Consider the following 27,385-nt stretch of genomic DNA (forward strand, 5'->3'; position numbering starts at 1 on the left):
GCAGCACAACCCAGCTACAGCCTAGTAGCTACAAAGAACACCCCAGTAAATCCTTAGCAACGCCCTAATAACCACTCAGAACACCCAAATAACCACCTAACACTGTCAAGTTCCTATTATCTCCCTAGCAACCAACTATAACATCCCATCAACCACCAAGCAAATGCCCTAACGACCCAGAACCCTTAGTAACTGCTTAGCAACACCCTAGAGACCACCTAAAACCCTCAATAACTACTTAGCAATACTCTAATAACCCCAGAACACCCTAGTACCCTAGCAATCAACCAGAACCCCTAACAATCCCATAGCAATGCCCTAGTAACCACTCAGAACCCCTAGTAATTTAGCAACGCCCTAGTGACCACCCAGACCCCCTAGTAACTGCTTACCAACAACCTTAGAGACCACCTAGAAACCCCCAAACAATCCACTAGCAATGCCCTAGTAACCACCCTGAATGCCCTAGTAACTAATCAACTCCCTAGCAAACATTCAAAACTCCCTAACAACCACCTAGCATTGTCAGCATTGTCTAGTAACTGCCTAGTAAGATCCTAGCAACACCCTAATGACCACCCAGAACCCTCTAACAACAACAACCTAGCAATTCCCAAGTCACCACCCAGAATGCCCTAGTAACTAATAAACTCTCTAGAAAACATCTAAAACTCCCTAACATCCACCTAGCAATGCCCTAGTAACTAAGCAACATCTAAAACTACCAAACAACCACCTAGTAATGTCCTTATCACCACCCAGAACACCATAGTAACTGCTATGCAACATCCTAGCAACAGCATAACCACCTAACAATACCCTAGTAACTATCCAGTAGGCTACCACCTAGTAACTTAGAAACATCCTAGCTACCACCCAGAACCCCTAGTAATCACCTAGCAATACCCTAGAAACTATCCAGTACCACGAAGTATCTATGCAACACACTAGCTACCACCCAGAACCCCTAGCAATACCCAAGTAACTATCTAGTACCACCTAGTAACATAGCAACACCCTAGCTACCACTTAAAACCATCTAACAACCATCTAGCTATTCCCTAGTAACTATTCTGAACCCCCTAGTAACTTAGCAACACCCTATCGACCACCCAGAACACCCTAGTAACAGCTAAGTAACACCCTAACGACCAACCAGAACCCCATAACAACCACCTAGCAATGCCCTAGTAACCACCCAGAACACCCTAGTAACTGCTAAGCAACACCCTAGTGACCAAACACCTAGCAATGCCATAGTGACCACCCAGAACACCCTAGTTACTGCTAAGCAACACCCTAGTGACCAACCAGAACCCCATAACAACCACCTAGCAATGCCCTAATGACCACCCAGAACCCTCTAGTAGCTTAAACAACCACCCAAAACACCCTAGTAACTGCTTAGCAACACCCTAACGACCACCCAAAACACCCAAGCCAATGAATGATCTAAGGAAAGCTGTCTGGCTCACTCAACATCATGGAGTTGTAACGACTGAGCATGAGGAGGCCTCAGCAGGTTCACGAGTGTGTGTGAATCTGGTATCAGTGTGAAGTGGTCGCATGCGGCGAGGACTCGCTCCCTGATCTCTCCCAGCTGGTACCAGCATCCCGACACTCTGCCAACAGCTCTCACACACACACACACACACACACACACACACACTCTGCCAACAGCACCTCCACTGGGAAACATGGAGAGAGAGAGAGGGCGAGAATATGTGCCAACTCATGCCTACAGAATCCACCCAGCATTTAAGAGCCAAACACAACCAGATAGAGAGAAAGACGCAAATAAAAGAGGGATTGAAGACTTATTTACAGGCATGGGAAGGTCGTGCACCAGCTCAGCTTGAGCATTGAAACGTCAGATGAGTTTCTGAGCGAGTGAACAGCTATTCTCTTGACTGTAAACTCAGACTCGCTGCAGCTCCAGGCGTTTAGCATTACAATTCCTGAAAGATTCAGCAGGGTTTTTGTCTGAGGTGATTTAGCTCGCATCGGTTAGCTGAGCTATTTACAGCGGTAACTAGAGACACAGCTGAGGCCGATTCAAGAGCGCCACTTTAACCAATCAAAAACTAACTTTATCTGGACAATAACTTTATTCTAGAGCTGCTGTAAAGCCAAAACAATCTCTGTCACTTTAATTTCCTATTATCACTGTAAAGCTGCTTTGAAACAATCTATATTGTTAAATGCGCTGTATAAATGAAGGTGATTTGACTTGACCAATAATGATCCTGGAACTGCAGCATTTATGATAAGCAAACGACGAGGTGAACTGTGTGTTTATGGGACGTTTCAAAGCGGGATAGTAGCCTGTAGTGTGTTTACTGACCGTCTCATGCACAAATACAGCAAACACACGGGTTTCTTATCAGCCCGCCTGGAAATAAACTTGTGTTTACAAGGTTTATACGGCAAGGAAGAACTAAACACTGGATTTCCAGCATGAGTAGATGAACAAATCTATTTATGTCTTTTTCAGTTAACATGTATAATATTTATCTGGTATGAAAACAATGAGGTTACAGCTTCAAAACTAAAGTGTGTGTGTGTGTGTGATTGCGAGAGTGTGAGTGTGAGTGAGTGTGTGTGTGTGTGTGTGTGTGTGTGTGTGTGTGTGTGTGTGTGTGTGTGTGTGTGTGTGTAGGGCTGCAACTGACGATTATTTTGATAATCGATTAATCGGACGATTATTTTTTCGATTAATCGATTAATCGGATAAAAAGTAAAAAAAAAAAAAAAAATTCTTTTTTTGTTTATTATAACTAAATAAAACCCTAAATCGGGGTATTTATGTGTAAAAGTGTACTTTAAAAAGTGCAAAAGCCACACATTGAGTTTTACTAATATAATCTTTAATTTTGACATAGTGGCAACACTTGTCCATATATCAGTAGTTAAAGCCATTCTGCTGTTGGTGGTGTTTATAGCACTCTTAATTTTTGGGAATGCCTCCTGGTACTTCCTCTCCATTAATTTTGTGAAATATATCATTTAAATTTTATTTAAAATTAAATGAATTATAAGGATATATTGATAAATTAAATATAGAAAGACTGAAAACAAGCATGTGAACGTAGTAGAGCCACAGTGGATCGCGTTTGAAAAACAATTAAAACTTAATAGTAGACAAATGCTATAAAAAGAGAGCCGAATGGAGGTACGCAGCAAGCTAACAGGCTTGATTAAAAGGACAGGAAATATTACGCATTAGTGCACAAGCATTCGCTGAAAACCACTGACTACAGTGACTAAAAAACAATCTTTTACTGCTGCTGTTATTAACTGCCTTTATATTTAGTGCTTCACTTTGTAAACACCATTTAATTTAACCTATTTCTGCGGTAGCGCTATTTTAATCCATCACTTATGTTGCGAGCGAACTGATTGCGCAACCTGACGCTCGAGACAAAATAGATCTAGTGTGCCAGTCCAGAAGTTAGTAAACAAAGCTGTTTACACGGTAGCATTGAATTAAACTAGACTATACACATCTTCATATAATGATACAGTTTTTGCTTAGCGTGCTGATGTTTCACCTTCATCCGTGACACCAACGTGTTTCCTCTTCATGTGTTCGTGCATCACTGTGGTACTTCCATGCCACACAAGCTCAACGTTGCATAACCTGCAGATTACAGTCTTATTTGCTGCATTTAATGTAAAATGCTCCCATGCTTTAGATGACTTGGGGCGCAAACTTTTTTTCTGCCGCCGATTGATCTGTACTCTCTGCCATTTCACGTGTGACTGTGTTGTCATGAAAGTGACATCATCAGTAAACGCTCCCCGTGACGTGAGCAGACCAACTAATCGACAATGACATTCGTTGACAACGATTTTCATAATCGATTATTATCGATTTTATCGATTAGTTGTTGCAGCCCTATGTGTGTGTGTGTGTGTGTGTGTGTGTGTGTGTGTGTGTGTTTGTTTCATGTGTTTCGTGTGTGTGCATGTGAGTGTGAGTGTTTGTGTGAGTGTGTCTGAGTGTGTGAGTATGTGTGTGTGTGTGTGAGTGTGTGTGTGTGTGTGTGTGTGTGTGTGTGTGTGTGTGTGTTTGTGTTTGTGTTATTTCTCTTTTTATTTCTACTGTGGGTTTTTAAGATTCCTGAGCTGTGAAAAAGCAACATCTGAGCAAAAAAAAAAAAAAAGATAAAAACATCTGACTGACAGCTTGCAAAACAAGTTATATGTCAGACTTACAAAGATATCAGTGATATTTAGTTTGAAATGTCAGTTGAGTCACTTCATGTGATTATAAATGCAATGAGTGTTTTTTGTTTTGTTTTTTGAGCCGTCTTCATCTGCATCTTATGAAGAAGAACGGAAAGGAACTTTAAAATTGAGTCAGAGTGAATAAAATCAATATAATGTGACATTTTAAATAGAGAATAACAAACAAAAATCACTGCGACTTTTAGTTTTAACATTTATATTGCAACCTTCATGATCTAGAAAACGATATGAAAGTCATGCACATAAATACTTTGATGAAACAATGAATATATATAATAAACTAATTTCCTTTGAAACAATTTTCACTCAGAAATTTCACAAATAATTACAAAGAAATGTCAAGTAACACTGAATTTTGAAGTAGAAAGACTGAAATTGTATATTCTTGTAAAACGAACCCCTTTAATCTTTGTTTTATTTACATCTCCCATTGCAAGTCCCATTGCATTCATCTTTTCTTCATTGTCCTCCAGTCATTTGTGCACTGAAACGGCTGTGCAATCATTTGTGATTCTTCCAAATTGGTCTATTATTGTGGAATCAAATATATCAGATAGACTCACCTTTAACTGACAAGTAAAAAACAACTTTACATATGGATGGTTCTTAAGATGCAAATCTACAAAAAGAGGCCAGCAAAGTAAATCAGACAAGTGGTGTGTCGATGTAAGAAGTTTTTAAACATGCAAATGCGAGTTAAAGAGGACCTGTTATGCTTCTTCCCATGTTCATCTTTGTTTAGTGTGTAATGTTGCTGAGTTCTTCTCTATATCAGTGTCAGTGTTTCTGAACTCCTGAAACGCCTCCATTGTAGTCTTGAGTTTCTTCCGGGAACGGACACCGGGACACGTCACAATATTCCTCATTTAAATAATTCATACGCAGAATAAAGGGGAGGGGCCTGGTTGAGTTAGTTAGTAGTGTGTTAAACTGGTGGTTATGGTAAGGGGCGGGACATTTCCCAAACACACTTGAAGCGCTCGACCAATCACAACACACTGATCCAGCCGACCAATCAGAGCACAGTGTGCTTTTCAGAAGGAGGGGCTTCATAGAGACAGGAACTAAACAGAGCGTTACTGACAGACTTGGAAGAGACGAGCCGCAACAATGGAGAATATGAGGAAAATAATCAACATTCAAGCAGGAAAACCTGTTCTAGTAGAGCCTGAAAACAACATCAAGACTTTGTAAAAGGGCAGAATAGGTCTTCTTCAAAGCCGAAAATGAAAAAGGCCTTTAGTTAGTTTGAGTTTGAGCTCAGACATGACTGACAGTTTCTCAAGTCCCTCGCCATCATGAATCAAACACTGCTTTAACACAATCCAGTGCTCAGACTAGTTAAACCCTCGTCAGCCAAAGCCTGAGCGTCTTTGTCAAGTGCATTTAAAGCCCAAAGGCTTTGCATTTCTAATATTTGTGACGGATTCAGTGGCTCTTAATTCCACTTGGCATTTTCTGATTAAATCAGCTTCTGTTTTCCAGTCCTCCGCTTCTACATCCAAAACACCCACAGCTCAAACCCAGCGCCAGCGGCTCCCTCCCCGTGTGACTTCATCAAAGTGAGACGTGGCTGACAATGATGCGGTCAGGCGTCTGCGGCTGGTGTGTGTGTGTGAGTGTGTGTGTGTGTGTGTGTGTGTGTGTGTGTGTCAGCTGCAGTAATTGGCTGTTGCTGCTGCTTCTTGCTGTTGGTGTTTGGCTGTTTTTTGTGAGTCCAGACTCAGTGCCGGATGTCTGAAGGAATGAGGACAGATGTGAGGATAGATATATAGATATATAGCAGGGTAAATCATAGAGCTGCATGATTAATCTCTAAAAGATCATGATCTCAATTCAAACACCCACACGATCTTATTCCTAAATGACAATGATTCGCCTCGTCTATTAAACCTTTGACAAAATCACACCATTATGAAACAGCTTCACAAACAGTCTTTTCAACCACACAATATCATTATTACAATTTTTTCACAGCAATACTGAGATAAAAGTATATGGTTCAGATAATTAACACTGATGTAACTTGACGCTTCAAATAACGATTGTATCAATTATATTACTGGTTACACCAGTAGGTGGCGACAAGTGACTGTTAAAAATGTGTTTGTCACTGAATCATTCATTCAAGAGATTCGTTCAAAAACGCTGATTCATCCAGTAATGAAACAAGTGAAGGATTTATACGAGACATAGGGCCCTATTTTAACGATCTGAAACGCAAGTCAAACCCAAAACGCAATTAACTTTGTGGGCGGGTCTCGGGCGCTGTTGCTATTATACCGGCGGGATAAATGACTCTTGCGCCCGACGCAAATCTAAAATGAGTTGGTCTGAAGTAGCTTCATTATTCATAGGTGTGGTTTGGGCGTAACGTGAAATAAACCAATCAGAGCGTCATCTCACATTCCCTTGAAGAGCAGGCGCGCTTGTTCCATGGCGGATTGCTATTATAACGGCGGATTTGCCAGACGCACGCCAGGAGATTTAGATTTTAAATTGATGCCTATTTTTTCATATCTTCATGGACACCACAATGAATTTGTGGAATTTCCCTCGTGTGTTAATATTTTCCCTTGTAATAATGTATGATTTGCAAAAATGGGAACTGCTGCGTCTGTGTAGATGAGAGAAGCAAAGTGTATGCGTTGTGCACACGCTACATTATGGCCAAGCATGCGCCCTTAAAATAGCATCTGAATAACATGCTTTAACATTCGCCACTGACTTTAGATTAGGTTTTTCCTGGTCAGTGGCGGAATTGTTTTCTGAAACTGCAAAATAGCACCAGGGTACGTTTGCGCCGGAACACGCCTCCTCTTTTCGCTGAACCGCCCCCGGGAGCGCAAGTTCACTCCCTCATTTACTGACGTGCGTCTGTGGAGGGAAAAGTCAGCTGTGCGTCCGGTGCAAAATAGGAATGATACATGAGTTGGTGTACAAAGTCAATTGCGCTGGGTGCGAGATAGGGCCCAATGAATCATTCATTCAACCTGATTTTTTAAACAATTCATTCCGATTCATTTCACTTTTTAAATAGACTGCAGCAATTTACATTTTGTTGGAACCTCTAGTAAATGACATTTATTTTGTTTAGTTTGTTCAGAATCATGGGAGAATCGCGATCTGTTTGAAAAAAAAAAAAAGTGATTTTCAATTTATCCAGAATAACTAGTTAATCATCAAATCTAAAATCTAGAATACAAACCAAATGAAACCGCTCTATAAACTCTAAAACATTTTACTGAAACTATTTTGCCTCTTGAAAATGCATTTATTTAGATGTTTTTAATTTAAGTATCAATTTTATTTATTCACTAAAGCACACTTTGTGCCTGTTTGGTGCTTCACCTCTTTAATATCCTCCTTATATTTAATTTAATTCATTCAAAAGTATTAATACAAATAGTTCAATCCAGTTTTGTAATTATGAACAAAAACTGAAATTCAAAAACTTTTTCGTTACCTGAAATAAAGCTGAACTAAATTCAAATATAAATATTAGATGGAAAACCCAAAATGAAAATTAGAAATGTTGCTTTGGCAAATAAATGAAATAAAAAAAAATTAAGTTGAAGTACTAAAATGAGTAAAACTGAAATATAAATAAATTAAAGCTAAATAAAAAAAATAAAAAAATGTAACTTGTTAAAATATGTGTTAAAAGAAATGACAAAAGCACATTACTGTCACGGTTTTGGTCTGGTTTTGTTCTTGTCATGTTTGCTTCCTTGTCTGTCATGTGATCCCTTGTAGTCATGTGATCCCGCCATGTGTCTTGTCATGAGTTTATTGTCTGATTGTTTGATCATTGTTCACAGGTGTCCCTTGTCTAGTCATTAGTCTGTGTATTTAAGCCCTCATGTTTGCCATGTGTCTTAGTCAAGTATTGTTTCCTGTAGTCTGCTGTTATGCAAGTTCATGCTTTGTTTTTTGTTTTTTGTTTTTTGTTTTCATGCCACGTCATGTTTTGTTTCATGTTTTGTTTTAGTTAATAAACTGCACTTGGGTTCTCATCTATCACTTGCTTCCAGTGGATCCTTATTACAGAATACTTGACCTACAACAATGAACCCAGCGGTTGCCCTCCTGAACCTACGCCAGGGAAATGTTCCCATTGAAACGTATGTGGCTGAATTTTGTGAACTCTCTCACCAGTTGGATTTTAATGACGTGGCCCTCAAGGACATATTTAGAGTGAATTTGAATGAGCCCATTCGCTCCCAGCTTCCTGGGGGAAAAATCCACTGGTCCTTGGCTCAATATATTGACTATGCCCTATTATTGAGTGGTTCCTCATTTACTGTGGGTTTTGAGGAGAAGCCCCACAAACCCACAGTATCTGCCAAGCCTGAGCCACTTCACGTCGTGCCTGCCAAGCCTGAGCCACTTCACGTCATGCCTGCCAAGCCTGAGCCACTTCACGTCATGCCTGCCAAGCCGGAGCCACTTCACGTCATGTCTGCCAAGCCTGCCAAGCCTGAATTTCTTCATGTCATGTCTGCCAAGCCTGAATCTCTTCACGTCATGTCTGCCAAGCCTGAATCTCTTCACGTCATGTCTGCCAAGCCTGAATCTCTTCACGTCATGTCTGCCAAGCCTGAATCTCTTCACGTCATGTCTGCCAAGCCTGAATCTCTTCACGTCATGTCTGCCAAGCCTGAATCTCTTCACGTCATGTCTGACATGTCCGAGTCTCTTCACGTCATGTCTGACATGTCCGAGTCTCTTCATGTCTGACATGTCCGAGTCTGTTCACGCCACGTCGGCCGCCGAGCCGGTGTCTCCTGACAAGATGGCCGCCGCCACGCCTGAACCTGAGCCCTCAGTTATGGCTACACTAACAATTATGGCCACAGCCATATGGTGTGTGTGGTCGGTGCACACATTTGAAGTTCACGTCACGTCTGCCGAGCCAGAGCCTGTTCACGTCACGTCTGCCGAGCCAGAGCCTGTTTACGTCACGTCACCTTGATAGGACCATGGAGGCCGCGCCTGGTCCACCCTGGCCACCTGAACTGTCTGGTCCACCTTGGCCACCTGAACTGTCTGGTCCACCTTGGCCACCTGAACTGTCTGGTCCACCTTGGCCACCTGAACTGCTGGTCCACCTTGGCCACCTGAACTGTCTGGTCCACCTTGGCCTCCAGCACTGCCGGATCCGCCCTGGCTTCCTGCACTGCCGGATCCGCCCTGGCTTCCTGCACTGCCGGATCCGCCCTGGCTTCCTGCACTGCCGGGTCCGCCCACGCCTTGCCACGGCCCAGGTCCGCCCACGCCTTGCCACGGCCCAGGTCCGCCCACGCCTTGCCACGGCCCAGGTCCGCCCACGCCATGCCACGGCCCAGGTCCGCCCACGCCATGCCACGACCCAGGCCCGTCCACGCCATGCCACGTCCCAGGCCCGTCCACGCCATGCCACGTCCCATGTCCTGTCCCCCTGCACGGGCCTGGCCCACCATCCCTCCCCCAAGACCGCCTCCGCTCCACCACCCACCTGGACTTTTGTTTTGCTGGGCGTCGGGAGACGCCCTTAGAGGGGGGGATTCTGTCACGGTTTTGGTCTGGTTTTGTTCTTGTCATGTTTGCTTCCTTGTCTGTCATGTGATCCCTTGTAGTCATGTGATCCTGCCATGTGTCTTGTCATGAGTTTATTGTCTGATTGTTTGATCATTGTTCACAGGTGTCCCTTGTCTAGTCATTAGTCTGTGTATTTAAGCCCTCATGTTTGCCATGTGTCTTGGTCAAGTATTGTTTCCTGTAGTCTGCTGTTATGCAAGTTCATGCTTTGTTTTTTGTTTTTTGTTTTCATGCCACGTCATGTTTTGTTTTAGTTAATAAACTGCACTTGGGTTCTCATCTATCACTTGCTTCCAGTGGATCCTTATTACAATTACAAAATTACTCAAACTTAAACTAATATTAAAATGAAAACTGAAAACATAATTACTATAACAGCATATAAATATTATTAAAAAAATGCTTCAGTCTCTAAAAATGTGGATTATTTTACACAATCCTTTATGGTGTATTTTTATGCATTTTAGATTATCGCATCCTTAGTAAACATAATGATTGCATAAAGATGTAAATATGCATAAAAATGATTTTTTTGCATATTAGATTATTACATACTCAGCATAGCAACATGCTAATGCTATTTGTGCTGCCGATACAGTTTCACATGGGTCGCTAAGTAATGCAGATCAGTGTGAGCGCAGCCGTGACGAGCACAGATTCACTGATGTGGTCAAAGAGTTTCGCTCTGAGATGTTTTCAGCCTCGGTGTAATTCTAATGGGCTTCTCATCAGCACATCTGAGAGAAGATAATGAGAGATAATGAGAGATAATGAGCATTTCGCTCCACTCGAATGCCTCTACAGACTCAAAGAGGGACGGAGACATTACAACAACAAATAACCTCTAACACAACACACCTCAGGAGGTTTCAGAGTCAGAATGCCATCAAACTCTCCAGAGTCAAACTACATTTTCATATATATATAGACCATTAGACGACACACTAACACTAGGGTGACCATACGTCCTCTATTTCCCGGACATGTCCTCTTTTTGGACCTAAGAAAATGCATCCGGCCTAATGATGGGTCGGTCATGAGCGATTCGTTCATTTTGAACGAATCTTTAATATGACTTAGGGCTACCGAGTTGTCTCAGAGAGTCATTCGTTCATTTTAAATGATTAGTTCATCTCTTGAGTCTTCGGGTTCGGGTCCGGGTCCGAGTCTTTCGTTCTTCCCGTCAGTCCCATAGAGGCTATGCTGTACCGGAAAGAGAAATGATTAGTTAATCTCTAGAGTCTTCGGATCTGATTCTTCTGAGTGTTTCGTTCTTTGTCACGTGATGAACGAATGACTCGAATCCGAAGACTCAAAAGATGAACTAATCAGTTCTGTGTCCGGTACCGACTGCATAGCTCAGCCTATATGGGGATGTCATGTGATGAATGAATGACTCGAACCCTAAGTCTATAGACTCGAAACGTGAAATAATCAGTTCTGTATCCGGTACCGACAGCTTAGCTCAGTTTATGAGGATCACAGGATGAACGAACGGCTCAGATCGGGAGGTGAGGTAAACTAACACATAGCCTGAAGACCAAGATAAATTAAAGGTGGTATCAGTGATTTCAGGCCCAAAAATATTTTTTTAACATTCATCTAATCTTTCCTAACGATCCGCTAGCTGCCCGCCCCATAAGCATGCCGTCAAAAAAACGCGTCTCTGTAGGCAGCCTAGGCTCTGAGATCTGCACACAAAAACAAATGGTTTAGCCAAACACTCAAAACCAAAACAAATAGAGTTCCAACCAATCACTGACAGGGGGAGGGTGCTGTGAGGTTTTGAGCCAGATTTTTCTTCAGCTCTGACTTCGCGTGCAGCCGTGCACGAGCACAAAACCTCACAGCACCCTCCCCCTGTCGGTGATTGGTTGGAACTCTATTTGTTTTGGTTTTGAGTGTTTGGCTAAACCATTTGTTTTTGTGTGCAGATCTCAGAGCCTAGGCTGCCTACAGAGACGCGTTTTTTTGACGGCATGCTTATGGGGCGGGCAGCTTGCGGATCGTTAGGAAAGATTAGATGAATGTTAAAAAAATATTTTTGGGCCTGAAATCACTGATACCACCTTTAATGAATCGTTTCTGTTTCTCATAATTTGGACTTTTCCTTGCATTGCAATTTTTTTCTTATTGTAAATGCGATCAACATTTGATGTGTTTGGGGAATTTGGCTAACATGTACCATTTTAAATACATTCTGCTGAAATTAATGAAATGACTCGAAAAAAGATTCGTTCATTTTGAATGAACGAGATTCAAAGATCCGAGTCAGTAAAATGATCCGAACTTCCCACTACTAGGCCGGGATTTCTAGATCAACCAAAATGTCTGGGATTCGGCTTTTGCTTTCTACAGTCGCCGTTTTTGCATTGCTTTAAGTCCCGCCTTCTCGCACGCCACCATTGGTCAGTCGGTCATGTACGTAACGCAAACATTGGTCACATTGCATCTCAGTCATTCACTCAGTCACGAGAGAGACAGAGCTTGCTTGTCAACAGTGGCACATGGCTCCTGAACAGCGTTAAAAAAAAAGCCCAAATGTAAATTCACAGACGATTTACAGAGAATTTTCCCGTGTTTTCGTCTCGGTCGGGATCCGTGTGAAGCAGAATGCATGACCTGCAAAGCTGGCATTACGTGTCAGTGTCAAATAAAGGTGCTGGCGACCTAGAAGCCCACATAGGGAAAGTATACAAGAGAACATCCGGAGGATTGAAAGTATATTTACTGAAATAGTGTAGTAGATTTATTTTATTTTTTTAACCAATGGCCATGAAAAGAAACAGTGTCATGTAAAAGGTGTTAAAAGCTAAACTATTCTTACTTTTTTTTATATTATTCTATTGTTGCGGGCTAAATGTTGAATGGAAAGGATGTATTGCTTGATGTATTAAAGTACAATAAGAACATAGTTGGGAATGCATTTGTCAAGTATTTTTTGATGCATTCACCCCCCCCCCTCGCCCTCTTTTCTGAAAACTAAAATATGGTCACCCTAACTAACACATATGCTAACACACATGCATTTCCCATTCCATCTGTTTATCACACACTCCTCTGTTTGCAGTTCTGTCTCAGTCAGTCAGAGTGAGTGAAAGTGTTTCTCATCCCACAAGCCCACACACATCTGAATGAAGTGTCTCTCCTAATCAAACCAGTTCAAATCTAATCCGGTTCTGGAGCAGCACTGACATTTACATGATGCAGGAGAGTCTGTGGGAGTCAAAACCACCCGTGAGAAAGACAAACCACACATCTCACGCATATATACAGGGCTTGACATGCACTCTTTTGCTCACCATTCACTGTTTTCCAGTGAATGCACTGGATAACAGTTCAATTCATTTAACAGTTTAATTCAATTCAATTAACAGTTTAATTAATCACTGGCCACAATTTTGACATCGATACCATGGGGGTAAACTACCATATAGATATTTTTAATATTATCTCATAATTTGGCAGCCGGTATATTAGGCTGCTGTCCCTTTATATTTAGTCATTTAGCAGACGCTTTTATCCAAAGCGACTTACAAATTAGGACTAAATTAAGCGAGTCATCATGAAGAGGGAAAAACAACAACAATGATGTTTCAAAGGGAAAGTATTTTTTTTTATTTTTTTTTATATATTTTTTTTATATATATATTTTTTTTGAATATAAGACCTTTAAGACCTGACGCACGGATCCACTATACTGTTTTATATATAGCCGATATACTGGTCTTTATGTGCACGCACTTTGGGTGTTTGAGCACAACATCTGCAGGAATGAGTAAAACTATGCTCAATACGGGATGATATCAGGATGGATACAGATATGGTGGCATATCATCCCTAATATAAACTTAAAAAACAAATGGAAATTAGAAATGTTGCTTTGGCAACTAAGTGAGTTTAAGCTGAGGTACTAAAATTACTAAAACTAGTAAAGTACATAACAAAACAATCAAAACTTTAACTAAAATTTCAATGAAAACTGAAAATATAAAATATTAATATATTATTTTTAAAATATTAATATTAATAAACGCTACAATTGTCACGTAACGTGGTCTCGAAGCTCACGAAGACGATGAAGACACAGAATAATCTACTCAGGAGAACGCATACATTGACGAAAACGGACAGAGAACGAGGGAGAACACAAACACAGGGTTTAGATAATCAGGAGAACTAATGACATAATTGCCAGAACAGAGGAATGAAATCAATAATCAGACACTCTGGGAAAAGCACAAAATGTAGAAACCCTGACAATAATAGTATTGGCCACGAACAATGCCAAACTAACACTGCTCTGTAAACAGACACACTTGTTAAAGTCAATGCAGAAATGGATTCAATACAGTCTCATCCTCTCAATTATCGAGCACCATGTGACACTGAACACCTGACACATGTAAAACAACCAGGTGTGAAGATGATGGTGAACGACTGCATGTGTCCCTGCATGAAGAGACTCGTAAATCTTCCTCACTGAAGGAGCACATCAACAACAGCAGCGACGCTCACTACTCACTACTCAGACTCAGAGTATATGAAACATCTCCAGTCTGCAAGAATCAGACACACATGCAGAAAATCTGCTCTTTAATAATTATTATAATAATATGCTAGAGCTCCACGATTAATCGTTAAACACCCACGCTTCCTAAATGCCATCGATTTGGCTTATTCAACTTTTTTTGTCTATTATACATTATTTCTGTAACAATAATTCAAATGAACACAGAAGTACTGGGATAAAAGTGTATAGTTCGTATATAAACACTAATGTCTATATGTCAAAATAGGGCAAACCACCTTTTGAAAGTAATTAGACACTTCAAATAAAGATTGCATCGTTACACCAGTAGGTGGCGACAAGTGACTGTTAAACATGTGTTTGTCATTGAATCATTCATTCAAGAGATTCGTTCAAAAACACTGAAGTGAAGTATTGATGAGTCACTGAATGTGTGTGTGTGTCAATCATTCATTCAAGCCGAATTAAAAAAAAAAAAATTAAAAATTAAAAAAATTTTTATATAGTCTGCAGCAATTACAATTTTGTCAGAACCTCTAGTAAATTACTCTAGTAAAATAAATTATTTTGTTTAGTTGTCTGTTCAGAATCGCGGGATAATCGCGGTCTCTGGAGGGCAAAAAGTACCATACTCTAGTGCAATATTTTATTTTATTTAGATTTTTTACAACATGCAATATTATTATTATCTATTACAATGTGTATTTATTTAAAGCTGCCGTCGGCAAGTCTGGCAGATTGGGTCGATTAGCCAAAATTTTGAATGTTTACAACTCTCATGCCCCTCCCCACTACCAGCGAGCACCCTCCCATCGAGGTCGTGCTCGTCAGTGCGTCACTGTGCGTGTGTACCTGATTTTCTGTGAACGCGTCCGTCTCTTCAGCATCTATCAACAACATGGACTCGGAGGTAGGCAGCCCTGGCTAATCTATCCATAGATAGCAATAACCGAGGAATTGGAAGCTTGTTAGTAGATTTTCTCTCCGCCATCACGCTTCATGCAATCTCCAGGCGAACTTCAGGCGTGGCGTGTGCATGTGATATTAACGTGCGCGAGTGAGGGGGGATCTGTGGCGTGTGCACGACCTGTGATTGACAGTCAGATATCACACCCCCCTGCGCTGATTGGACCTGATGAAGCGGGAGCGCTGGATTTTTGCAAAACAAATAACACGCTCCAGGTGGAGTTAGAAGCTCGGGTTTTTTTCTAAAACCACCTTATTTATGTTGTTCTGTCGGATTATAGTGTCGATTACACTGAATATGATAAAAAAAATGTTGCCGACGGCAGCTTTAAACTAGAAAGGTTATTTATATAGTCTTTTTTTTTTTGCATTCTTTGCATTCTTCAAATGTTTTGTTGCTCTCTGCTCTACCTTAAAATATATATATTTTTTTATTTATTTAAAACCTGACTCTGAGAAACGCACAAGAATTCCAATGTCCCTGTACTGAAACGTACCTGTGCAAATGGCAAGAAACTTTGAACTTTGATTCTCAGTTTCTCCAGAATCGTGCAGCTCAATACTCAGAACCAAAGGAATATCACATGACCCCTGCTCAGGTATAAAACATACTACTCCTTTTTGAAACAATGTGAATCAGTCATGAAATATGACCAGAACGAATATATGTTCAGTAAAAAGAGAAAACATAACTGCACAAATCGAACCATTTCTGTATTTTTTCTGAGGTCTTGAAATGTTAAGCACAACCATTCTTACATAAACTGGCAAATTAAATTAAATGTGGAAAATGAAGACTGCATTTATGAAAGATTTACACAGAAACTCATTTTGCTGGTGTTTTATGAACGAAGCCCAATGCATTACACTAACAAACAACATATGCAATCTTTATTAGTAAAATAATAATAATAGACTAAATGAATAAAAACACTTCAAAGGAATGCGAATGCAATCCATGCTTTTTTTTAATACGTGACACATGCATGTTTTGTATGCTTACAGCATAAGTATGCAAATAGGCCTATAGCCTAAAATAAAATGCAGATCGATTAAGCACAGTTTTAAATTCTCAACTAAGCTGGGGCCAATTCATCTCAGAAAAATACGTCTTTACAGAAGAACAAACAGATGAAAGTCTCGCCAGTGGCAATAACCGGTCCATGGCCAATTACTGAAGCACAGCCGAGAACAAAAGCCGAAGACAAGATCACCTCGAAAGGAGGAGAAACATGAGATAATGAAGCTTCAAGCCAGAGGCCGATCAGCCGACGCATCCAGAGAGACAGACAGATTAATAGTCAGACTTAGCATTATCCACACCAATAACTCTACACACGGTGGATATGAAGCTTAATATAGCCAGCGGTCGCAGGAGCCCAGCATCTGACGGTGAACAGGCTGGCGCACAGAGGGTTAACCGGCTGTCTGGTTGCCATGGTTACTCTGGAATACCGGGAGACTCAAACTAACCGTGGAGGGAAAAAAATCCTCTATTGTCTTTTGCATATGGATAACTCTGCGTCTTCACACGTTTCTATTGAAGCTTTTTAAGGTCTGATTCAAAAGAAGAATCACATGTTTAGATAATTACATATAATAAAGGCTGAATTTTTGTTTGTTTTTACAAAAAAATTATATATTTATTAAATATTATTATTAAAAATAAGTGTAATTTGAGATTATTTTATTTGTTTTAATTGCTAATTTTAAGAATAACCAGCGTTAAATTGACATTAAAGAGCAGAACACGTCTTGACTGTTAATTTTGAATAAAGAATAACTGGCATTAAAATGATTTACTAAAGATAGAAAAACAAGACTATTAATACATCTACTGTAAAAAGTGTCAATGTTCTGTTGACTCTTACAGACGCTTTATATCTGATCTCAACCCTTTCATTCATGAATCCTAATAATATATTCATGCTGATTTGGTTCAATAAAAACAGTAAATTTACATGCAATTTCCAAATGACTACTGTTTAATTGAACGAGCACATTTGCACACATCTGCCTCAGAAACATGTCAGTGATGTCAAACACACGCTTGATATGAGCGTCTGTCTGGTGTCAGGCGAGGAGAACGGACTATAAACACTGAGACACCGAGACGCCTTCCTTTGTTTGAGGGTTCCTCTCATTAACAGGCGTGAGGGGGGCGGGGGGGGGGAGGGGGACTGTGAGGGGGGCTGGAGGGGGGCTGGGAGACCTCCTGCGGACCGCTGGACCGAGCGTTAAACACAGAATAATAGCAGGTTCCTGTTCTTGTGAAATGGGGTTTACATTAGTGGAGTCATTATCAATACATGTAAAAGACATCCAGAGATACTAAACTGCAATTGTAAACGCATACAAATGAAGATTGTTTCAATGCAATGCTTTTCAAAATCAGAATGAAATTTATTGACTAGGAATTTGTCTCGAAATTGATTGTGTGTGTATAACACTTTACTTAGAGCCTATGTAAAGCCTTATATAATGCATTATAAAAGTATTTTTAAAGCATTCATAATTTTGCTCATTATAAAAGCATTAGTGCATTATAGAAGATGCATTAATTATGCCTTGAAATGCACCTTATGATCTCATGAATAATTATAACCTCAGTTTAATACCTTATAATACTTCTCCATTAAATGTCACACCTTTAGAAAGTAAAATGCATTAAAACACATTCAGATGAAACAAGGAATCTGCAAATATAGGCTTTAAGTGAAGTGTTACCTTTGTGGAAATTTCTGAATATTCTCGACCAATAATAACAATAAACAAAAAATGTATTCAATTACTCTCTTATTCTTTCTCTTTTCTTAGGATGATGTGGAAAAATAAGTCCTTCTGATTCTGAACACACGACTATTGTATCTAATGTCAGGTATACATGGTAACATCTTAATTATCTAGTTTGATTGACGTCTAAAGTCTAATTTATTTAATCATTTGAATAAATCCACCACATTATATTACACCAACATCAAGTTTCTCACCACCGTAAAGCCAGAGTATCATAGTCAGATCACACATGAAGTAACATTACATCAACAAGAAGGAAGCGTTCATGTCTGAACAACGACTAAACACATCTAACTCAACATTAATAATGAAGATCTGACAGGTTATTCATGTAAAGACATAAACAAGACATTAGCATTATAAGGACACAGACAAACGCAAGTAATTAATATTCCCACAAACACATTCCTGGGTTTGTGAATGACAGTAATGCGACAGAAATGATTCTGTAGGTCACATGACACTGACAACATGCCGGATGCAGAACGTCCCAGATTACACACACTCACACACACTCACACACACTCATCACATGTAGATTAATGTCCAGTAGTTTCAGTGATGGTGAAGTGACTGACGCCCGGGAGCTGTCCGGTGCTGAAACACACTCACATGATGGATGAGTGAAACTACAGGGACATTTGTAACCCTTACGTTTACATTTTTTAAGTTAAAGTTATCTTGATTTTTCTTTTTTTAAATATTCACGTCCAATTTAACTCTTTCCCCGCCAGTGTTTTAGAAAAACTAAACAAAAACGTTGCCAGTGCCAGAATTTCTGATCATTTCGACAAAACTTTCATGGCCCCCAGAATATTTTTGTTGTGTGAATATCTGAACATGCATATTGAAAAGAAAGAACAGCTTTGATATGATATGTGTGAATATATCTCTCGCTGCTCATAAAGGAATCTGATATATCTAGATCCAAACTCCCAGGCTATTCCCACAGTAATGCTCATATACGCACCGTAAGCAGTGTACAGAAGATACAGATGTTAAACTAAGGAGAAGACAAATGTTCCTAGGGACGACTTCTATTCCCAAAACTCATTTACTGTATACTCTGCATGCACGCACACACACACACACACACACACACACACACACACACACACACACACACACACACACACTCTTGTACATCTATCTTTATGAGGACATTCATTGACACAATGCAATCTCTAGCCGCTTACCCTAACCTTACCCATCACAACTAAGTGCCTAACTCGACCCCTGACCCTAAACCGACCCTTAACCTCATTATAACCTTATCCCTAAAACCAAGTCTTGACCCTCAAACAGGCCTTTAAAGGCTCTCAGAAACTGAGGACCGGCCAACATGTCCTCACTTTACTCTGTTTGTCCTCACTCCAATGGTCTAAAACTCAAACTGGTCCTCACAGAGATAGTTGTACAAGTACACACACACACACACACACACACACTAAGACAGTTGGTCTGATCTCAAACGCCTTCAAACCTTCATGTCTTGTATTGAACTAGGGACTCTCCAGCAGAGCAATACCAATTACCCACAATCCCATATAGGGAAGAAAAATCACAAATTAGATCTCTATACAATCTAAGTACTTTCTCCTAGACGGTAATGCGATTAAAGGCCAAGCAATGGAGCCGTTTGCTGAAGTCCCCTGCTTTCCAAATGTGCTCCTCTAGAGGTTTGAAGAATCTCAACAATGTTTCAAACTCTTTTCCAAGACCAAATTCTGCAATGAAAATTGCATTTGTCAGATTCAGTCTGAGCAATACATGTTTGTTCTGGGGCTTTACGGCACATGCACATGAACTTCACAAAAGTTTTAAAAGTAAAGCGTTTATTTCCGCCCAGCGGTGACTCAGCAGGTGTTAATGAACTGATGTTTAACTTAATTAAACCAGCATGAACTGTGACAAACATTATCAGAAGATTCTGCGTGTGCGCGCAGCCGCTCTCGACAACGAGGGAACGCATGGGGTTGATTTCACTATTCATATAACCTGCCATATCATCTAAAAATAGTGCTTCCAAAGAGGATCTCACAGCCTGAGAACATTTTCAAGAGTTAGTTCATGCAAAAAAACAAAAATAATGCCATAATTTACTCACTCTCATGTTATTCCAAACCTGTATGACTATTTCATGGAGTGCAAAGCTGGTCTTTTCCATCAAATTATAGAATAAAATGGCCTTAACATAAAACATAAAAGTATACTAGTCCATATTTCGTCAGTTAAAGTCCCCCTGTGGTGAAAATCCAGCTTTTAATGTAGTTTATGTGTCTATGTGGTGTTTCTAATGCGCTTTAAGACAAACCATGTGTAAGTTCATAAGTCGACAGCATTGCTGAGTATTTCCTCCTTAAAACTGCAGTGAACCAAAGACAGTCTCAAACACACGCTTTGAAATCGCTGGTGTTTCTGACGTCACAAACTACCTTGTAACCAATCAGATCAACGTGTGATCGTCAACCAGTGGATCTCTGAGCTGAGTGAGTGAGTGGAGGCGGGGCTCATTTGCATATTCATAGAACCGCGCATACTAAATGAGGCAAGGGTGTCGGGTTACAGTCAAGATATTTTAAGGCATGAAGAATTTGAAGAAGGAAAATAACTTAAATATGTCATTTTGGTGATCAGAGATGAGTTTAAAGGGATAAAATGAAGGACTACAGGGGGACTTTAAATTATTTTTATAAATCAGCCGTCACGTCTTTCTGTGGGTTTTGCAAAAACTTAACCAATGAACAGTATTAAAAAGAGCTTGTGACTAAACTTGATAGGTTCCAATTAATCGACGTCAAATCGAATCAAATCACAAGCTTTTGAATAGAAATCGAATTGAAATTTTCGTCAATCCCCAGCCCTGCTATAAACAATACTTTCACTACATTGTTTCAAAACAGCTTTATTTATTTATTTATAAACAGGAAAATAACAGTGTTAATGTTGTAAAATTCATCAATTATGAAACCAATTCAATTGCAGCAAGGAGCCATGGATAGTTTGGGATAATCTTAGTGTGAATGATCCTGTCAGGAGCGTATGCATTACAACATAACCACAGAACACAGCTGAAAGGCTCTGGAAGAGACATGTTTGTTCCTCGTGTGTCTCAGAGACCCTCCTGTGAACACACATCCAGACACACTTCATTATGCATGAGCCAACAGCGTGTTCTGCTTGTGTGTTTGCACACAAAGGTTACAAGTGTGTGTTTGTTTCTGTGCTTTTTACTTCTCCTGAAATAAATATGTGGCATCAGCACAAGTAAAACTGACCACACAGCTAATGTGTTGTGGGTGGTTGCCATCATGCAGTTGCTAAGACTTTGCTATGCAGTTGCCTGGGCATTGTGGGTGGTTGCTAGGGCGTTGCTAAGCAGTTTACAAGGGTGCAGTTGCTAGGGTGTTGCGGGTGCTTGCCAGGACATTGCCATGCAGTTGCTAAGACTTTGCTATGCAGTTGCTTGAGCATTGTGGGTGGTTGCTAGGGCGTTGCTAAGCAGTTTATGAGGGTGTTGTGGGTGGTTACCAGGGAGTTGCACTGCAGTTGCTAGGACATTGTGGGTGATTGCCGGGATATTGCTATGCAGTTGCTAGAGCGTCGCTTTGCAGCTGGTAGGGTATTGTGGGTGGTTGCCAAGGTGTTGTTATGCAGTTGCTAGGGTGTTGTTATGCAGTTGCTAGGGTGTTGGGAGATGTTACCAGGGCATTGCTATGCAGTTACTCAAGAGTTGCTATGCAGTTGCAAGGGCATTGCGGGTGGTTGCCAGGGTGTTGTTATGCAGTAGATAGGGCATTGCGGGTGGTTGCCAGGGCATTGCTATGCAGTTATTAGAGCATCGCTTAGCAGCTGGTAGGCTATGGTGGGGGTTGCCAGGATGTTGCTATGCAGTTGCTAAGGTTGTGTGGCTGGTTGCCAGGGTGTTACTTTGCAGTTGCTAAGTCCAATTCAAAATATATTCTTTGATATTCTGCTCTGTACATGTGTGTGTGAAATTGTAGGAAAATATTACATTTGGGAATTTAGCAGAACAATTCCAAAAAGCCACAGATATTGTTCATGTAGCCCAAACAGTGCAGAATGAGTTCAATACTTAGTTTTAGGGGTTTGTTCAAATCACTAACAATAAATACCAGCAACAGTAATAGTAATGCTTGACTAAACAAGCACCAAATGTATGCTCAGTTCTGCTCAGTTAAACGTTCTGCTCCACTGCAGAAAGTCCAGTATGCAGATGGTCAGCAGAATAAACCAATCAATACAGCAGAGCGTTTAAACCCAGAACAGCAGCGTCTGTTAAAGAAACATCACGTCCACATCATCACTTCATCAGCTGATGATCCATGGAGATGAAGGACTTCACAGCAAATACAGACTGAGCTCTGAGCAAACAGCCACACAACCACGGACAAACACGTCTTATAAGGTCATGAACACAATTCAGAATGAAGCTCGAAGTTTTAGACGCTTCTGATCAAATCTGACATTTTTATGTACAGTAAAATGAGGCTAACAACATTTCCTAGCTAAATCTGGTGTAGGATTTACCAAACACATCGAATTAAATGTGAAATTTTGAAGTAGAAAGACTGAAATAGTGTTTTATTGTAAAACATATTCCAAACATCTTTGTTTTATTATAATTATTAACAGTGTACTGGTATTTTTTAACTGGACTTTTTTTAAGCCAAATCAGAGCTATTATGATATTTTTTAAATCTCCAGTTATAATTCACCCCAAAAACAAAAAATTTCTTTCACATAAAGGATTTGTGTTATTTATGCTATTAAGTTCTTATGATTTTGTAGATTGTCTCAAAATCATATGATATGATTTAAGACAATTAAGCACATTTTCCCCAAATTCTCATTAAAATAATGCAAATATAAATCTACACTGTCTCATTACTTTAACAATACAATAACAAAAACCATTCAGTCTGGATTTTTTAATCTTGATATAAATGCAGCCCAACAAATACTACCATCAGGATTTGCTAAATATTTTTTTTTTTTATATTTTCATAAAATATCATAATATCATAATTGCATTACGGTAATGAGAATTGGAGGGTGTTTATTATGTCATGAAAATAATGACATTTAATAATGTCACAATGCTGTAATGTCAGTCTCAATGGTATCTCCTGGTGCAAAATATAATTTCTTATTTCCTTTAATTTTGGGGTGAAATATGACCTATGACCTATAGACAACATATAGACTGTTTTCAATGCTCACGTAAGCTCTGGGTGAGAGAGAGAGAGAGAGAGAGAGAGAGAGAGAGAGAGAGAGAGAGAGAGAGAGAGAGAGAGAGTGTCATGAAGTGGACATACTGATGGATAAGAGCCTCAGATATTGTATTGAGCTGCTGTTTGAACAGACGGGGGGTTTAAGAGGACAAAGACACAGACAGCTTCAGGAGAAGAGAGAAAGAGAGAGAGAGAGAGAGAGAGAGAGAGAGAGAGAGAGAGAAACCACTGTCTTCATTGTATATTTTCTAATCTGTATAATATACCAATATATCATGGTGTAACAATATATCATGTCACAATATATCGCAATACAAAAATGCAATAATATGTATCGTGGATTGTTCACCCAAAATAAAATTACTGTGTGAGAAAAAATTTACGTTTTCAGAGTTTTAGTGTCAGTACTACATTCAACTACTATATATAATGCTGAATATAATGTATAATAATGCAATGGGGGAATATTTGTGGGTCCTGTATGCCAAACGTCTGATGTTACCAGTAAAAAGGTGGCTTACATTATTTTAAATATATCTAGTCAGTGAAAGAGAGCATATTCGTCTATAATAATTCTGTATTTTCATCTTCAGAATCATGAATATTGTTATTCTGGTGTCTCTATTGTCCTGCATTGGGTTTCAGCACCAAGTCCAAGTCTATTCATTTACACCCCCAGTACATTTTTTGTTAACCTTTTATCAAATGTCTTGGAGTATCGCAATAATATCGTATCGTGAGTTCAGTATCGTGATATGTATCGGATCGTGACATGAGGGTGTCGTTACACTCCTATTAAAACTGCCACAATTTAAGTAAAAAAAAGAGAGGTAAAGGGGTTCGTATTGCATCGATCAGTCGCTGAAACACAAAGGCTGATCAGATTGATCGGATTCGTGAACTATACATAACACCCGACCTCGAGCCCTGATTTCTCTCGGATCACCCTGACCCGTTCTCCCTCGGCTCCCTTCACCCCTAAAACGCCATCTCATTATCATACGCCAATAAATCCATCCGCATTAATCCTCTTATTTCCACCCTAACCTCTCATTGTGGTCTTCTAAAGCTCGGAGAATCCCAGACCGCAGACAATCCCAAAGGAAACACTGATGGAGAATCCTGGCATGTGTGTGTGTGTGTGTGTGTGTGTGTGTGTGTGTGTGTGTGTGTGTGTGTGTGTGTGTGTGTGTGTGTGTGTGAGTGGCCCGTGATTATGATGTCAGTGTGTCGCGAGGGTCTGAAGAGCTTCTCATGGCCGACGGGATGAAGAATAAATGCCGGGACGCTTTCATCTCGAGCAACTTCAGTAAAGCTGCCGAAGAGAACGAGATCTTCGCCTGTCCGACACACGCTCACTCTCTTCTTCTGCACAGGAGCATTCATGAGCAGATATGAACAGATGAAAACAGCTGCATGAATAACTGATCTGAGACATGCAGTCGTTGCCTTCAGGAACCGTCAGATCTGACTCTGAAATGACTTTCACTGCTGCACTGTATCAAAACACTACAAAGGGAAGCACATTTTAGGTGTTTTTGATTTTAAACATTACATGCACATCCTTGCGATGTGTGATTTCTTATAACTTTTATTGTGTATTTTTCTTTCCTTTCCTGCATTTCCCTTCTGTGTACTAATCTATATTTATTACATTTGCATTCATGCATTTAGTAGTTCACTTTTCACTGGTGTATCAAAAAACATTAATGACTTGAATTAAACATTACAAAGGGAAGCACTTTTATGCTGCATCACTTGCTTTGAGTTTAAACATTTAAATGCACATCCTTGCGACTTGCAATGCAAATGTGCGCTTTTGACATTTCTTATAACTTTTACTGTATTGTGCTATCCTTTTCTGCATTACTAATCTATATTACTACATTTGCATTCATGCATTTAGCAGCCACTTTTATCCAAAGCAACTTACAAATGAGAAAGTATCTCATACTTAAGAGCCAAGATATGATAAAATGCATACGATGGTTTTTTTTTTTTTTTTTAATACAAGCATCTGCTGAATGGAAATATGTAAATGTAAATATGGGTTCTTTCTGTGCACATCAATCAAGAGTTTCCAGTGACACAAAGACTGCACTATTCATTAGACATGAACAGATCATGTGCAGAACCAGATTTCCACATTCACACATCAAATCATGCACGCAGAAATGACAGCATGCCTGGCAGAGATTACAGACATCCAGAGGGTTAAATCGGATTTGAAATCAGACATCCACCAAAGCCCCCATGTCTAGTGCTATTAACCCGCGAGCAATAGCGATTCAAGGACCCGATTAATGAGATAATGATTTAACACGCAAGTAATACGAGATTATGATATGAAGTGTCCTCTTACCTGGAGTTGTTAAAGTTGTCACGAGACCTCACCGGCTGAATGGAGGACGATCAGCTGAGCAGAAGCGATGGAGGAAGAGTCTACCTCATCCGAGTCTGCTGGAACTTCAGTCACAGCAAATGAATTGAACTCCAGCAATGAAGCTGTGAACGCTCTCGAACAGTTTCCGACGGTAAAAAGCAATGACAAGGACCGGGCAGATCCGCGGACGAGCACGAGCACGCGCACACTGACGTCGGTCTCGCGCCTCCTCCGTCTACTGGAGATCAGAAACAAAAGGGTGTTGAAGAAAAAGAGGAGAAGAGCACACACAAACCCCCCACCCGACCCCGAGAGAGAGAGAGAGAGAGAGAGAGAGAGAGAGAGAGAGAGCAGCAGTCACAGCTGAATATAGAGCTCATGGGAGAATACGTCAATATCATGACTGTTAACAAATCATTTTAGGTTTCTATTGCATTTTAGATTAGCTAAATATTTTCGCAGCAGACAAGGTTCTTTATTGGAGTCTATGGTTCCAACTTCCATGAAGAACATTCAACATCCATGGGACCTTTCCATTAAACAAAAGGTTCTTTATAGAATGAAATTTAGATTTTTCTTCACTGGTTCTTTAAGAACTGTTCTCTGAAAGGTTCTTCGGGGAACCAAAAGTCATTATTCTATGCATGGCATCGCTGTGAAACCCCCTTTTTTATAGCAACTTTATTTTTAAGAGCAGCCTAGCCTATATGCAGCGCACTATGAAAATGTTTTGTCAAATAATCGGGTTTAATAAGCGTAACATAGCAAATAAGTAAGGAATTATCGATGACGGGACGGGACGTTGAATTATTCACCCGTATAATCAGGTATTTTCCAATAATTCAACAGGACCGGAGTCAATTATTCAGCTTATACGACGGTCACCACACCTCAAAACATTGTTCAGACGATGTATTTCAAGACATTTGTCAGGTTTTTTTAATCTAAAATGCTCTTGTGTGCAGGACTAATTTCTTACGCATTTCATCCCACGCCTCCGTTGTTAATTTGTTGCTAATTACAAAATGTCATTTTAAAAGCTTGTAACGTAGGCTTGATAGCAGACTAATGCAGTTATTAGAGAGAGAGAGATTAAGTGTGTGTGAATCACCTGAGTGTGTGTGTCTCTCTACAGTGTTCATCAGCAGCGTCTCTAATAGTGAAACTGTAAGTTTATCTGCTTCAAGAACAGCGGCGTTATTCCCTCGCTAGTGAGAAACGTCATGTAGCTTTTAAGTTGCTAAACTATTTTACTGATAAACTCATCAGAGCAACGTTTCTGAGTTAGTGTGTGTCTGTACTGTATGTGTGTGTGTGCGTTTGATTGGGAGAGAGAGCCATGTACTTTAACTAATAAATGCATAATACATAAAACTTAATTTTGTGGCAAAAAACATGGAAATAATTAGTTTTTATCCTATTGTTAACTATATGCATCTGTTCGGTCAGTGTCGTTGTGGGGTTTTTGCTCTTTTGCTGCTGTCGGCTGTAAAGACCTTTGAAATAACTGAAATCATTTGGCGTAGTGATATGGATCTGTAATGCGGTCAAAACCTGCTGGAACTACTTTAGCCGTGTTTCCCTGATAATAACTGCACACCTTATACCGTTCGTCAACCAATC

General features: G+C 40.0%; 1 protein-coding gene across 3 annotated transcripts in view; it reads right to left on the reverse strand.

Annotated features, from left to right (window-relative positions):
* ncana (neurocan a) overlaps window positions 1-25,994 on the reverse strand; it is an 86,988-nt gene extending 60,994 nt beyond the window's left edge. For all 3 annotated transcript variants that reach the window (XM_082172977.1, XM_082172976.1, XM_082172975.1), the window contains exon 1: window positions 25,742-25,994. The gene's annotated coding sequence lies outside the window, so the exon portion shown is untranslated. The remainder of the gene's footprint in view (window positions 1-25,741) is intronic.
* Window positions 25,995-27,385: the final 1,391 nt, after the last annotated feature.

The sequence above is a fragment of the Leuciscus leuciscus genome, assembly GCF_965113295.1.
Source record: "Leuciscus leuciscus genome assembly, chromosome: 6".
NCBI classification, from domain to species: Eukaryota; Metazoa; Chordata; class Actinopteri; order Cypriniformes; family Leuciscidae; genus Leuciscus; species Leuciscus leuciscus.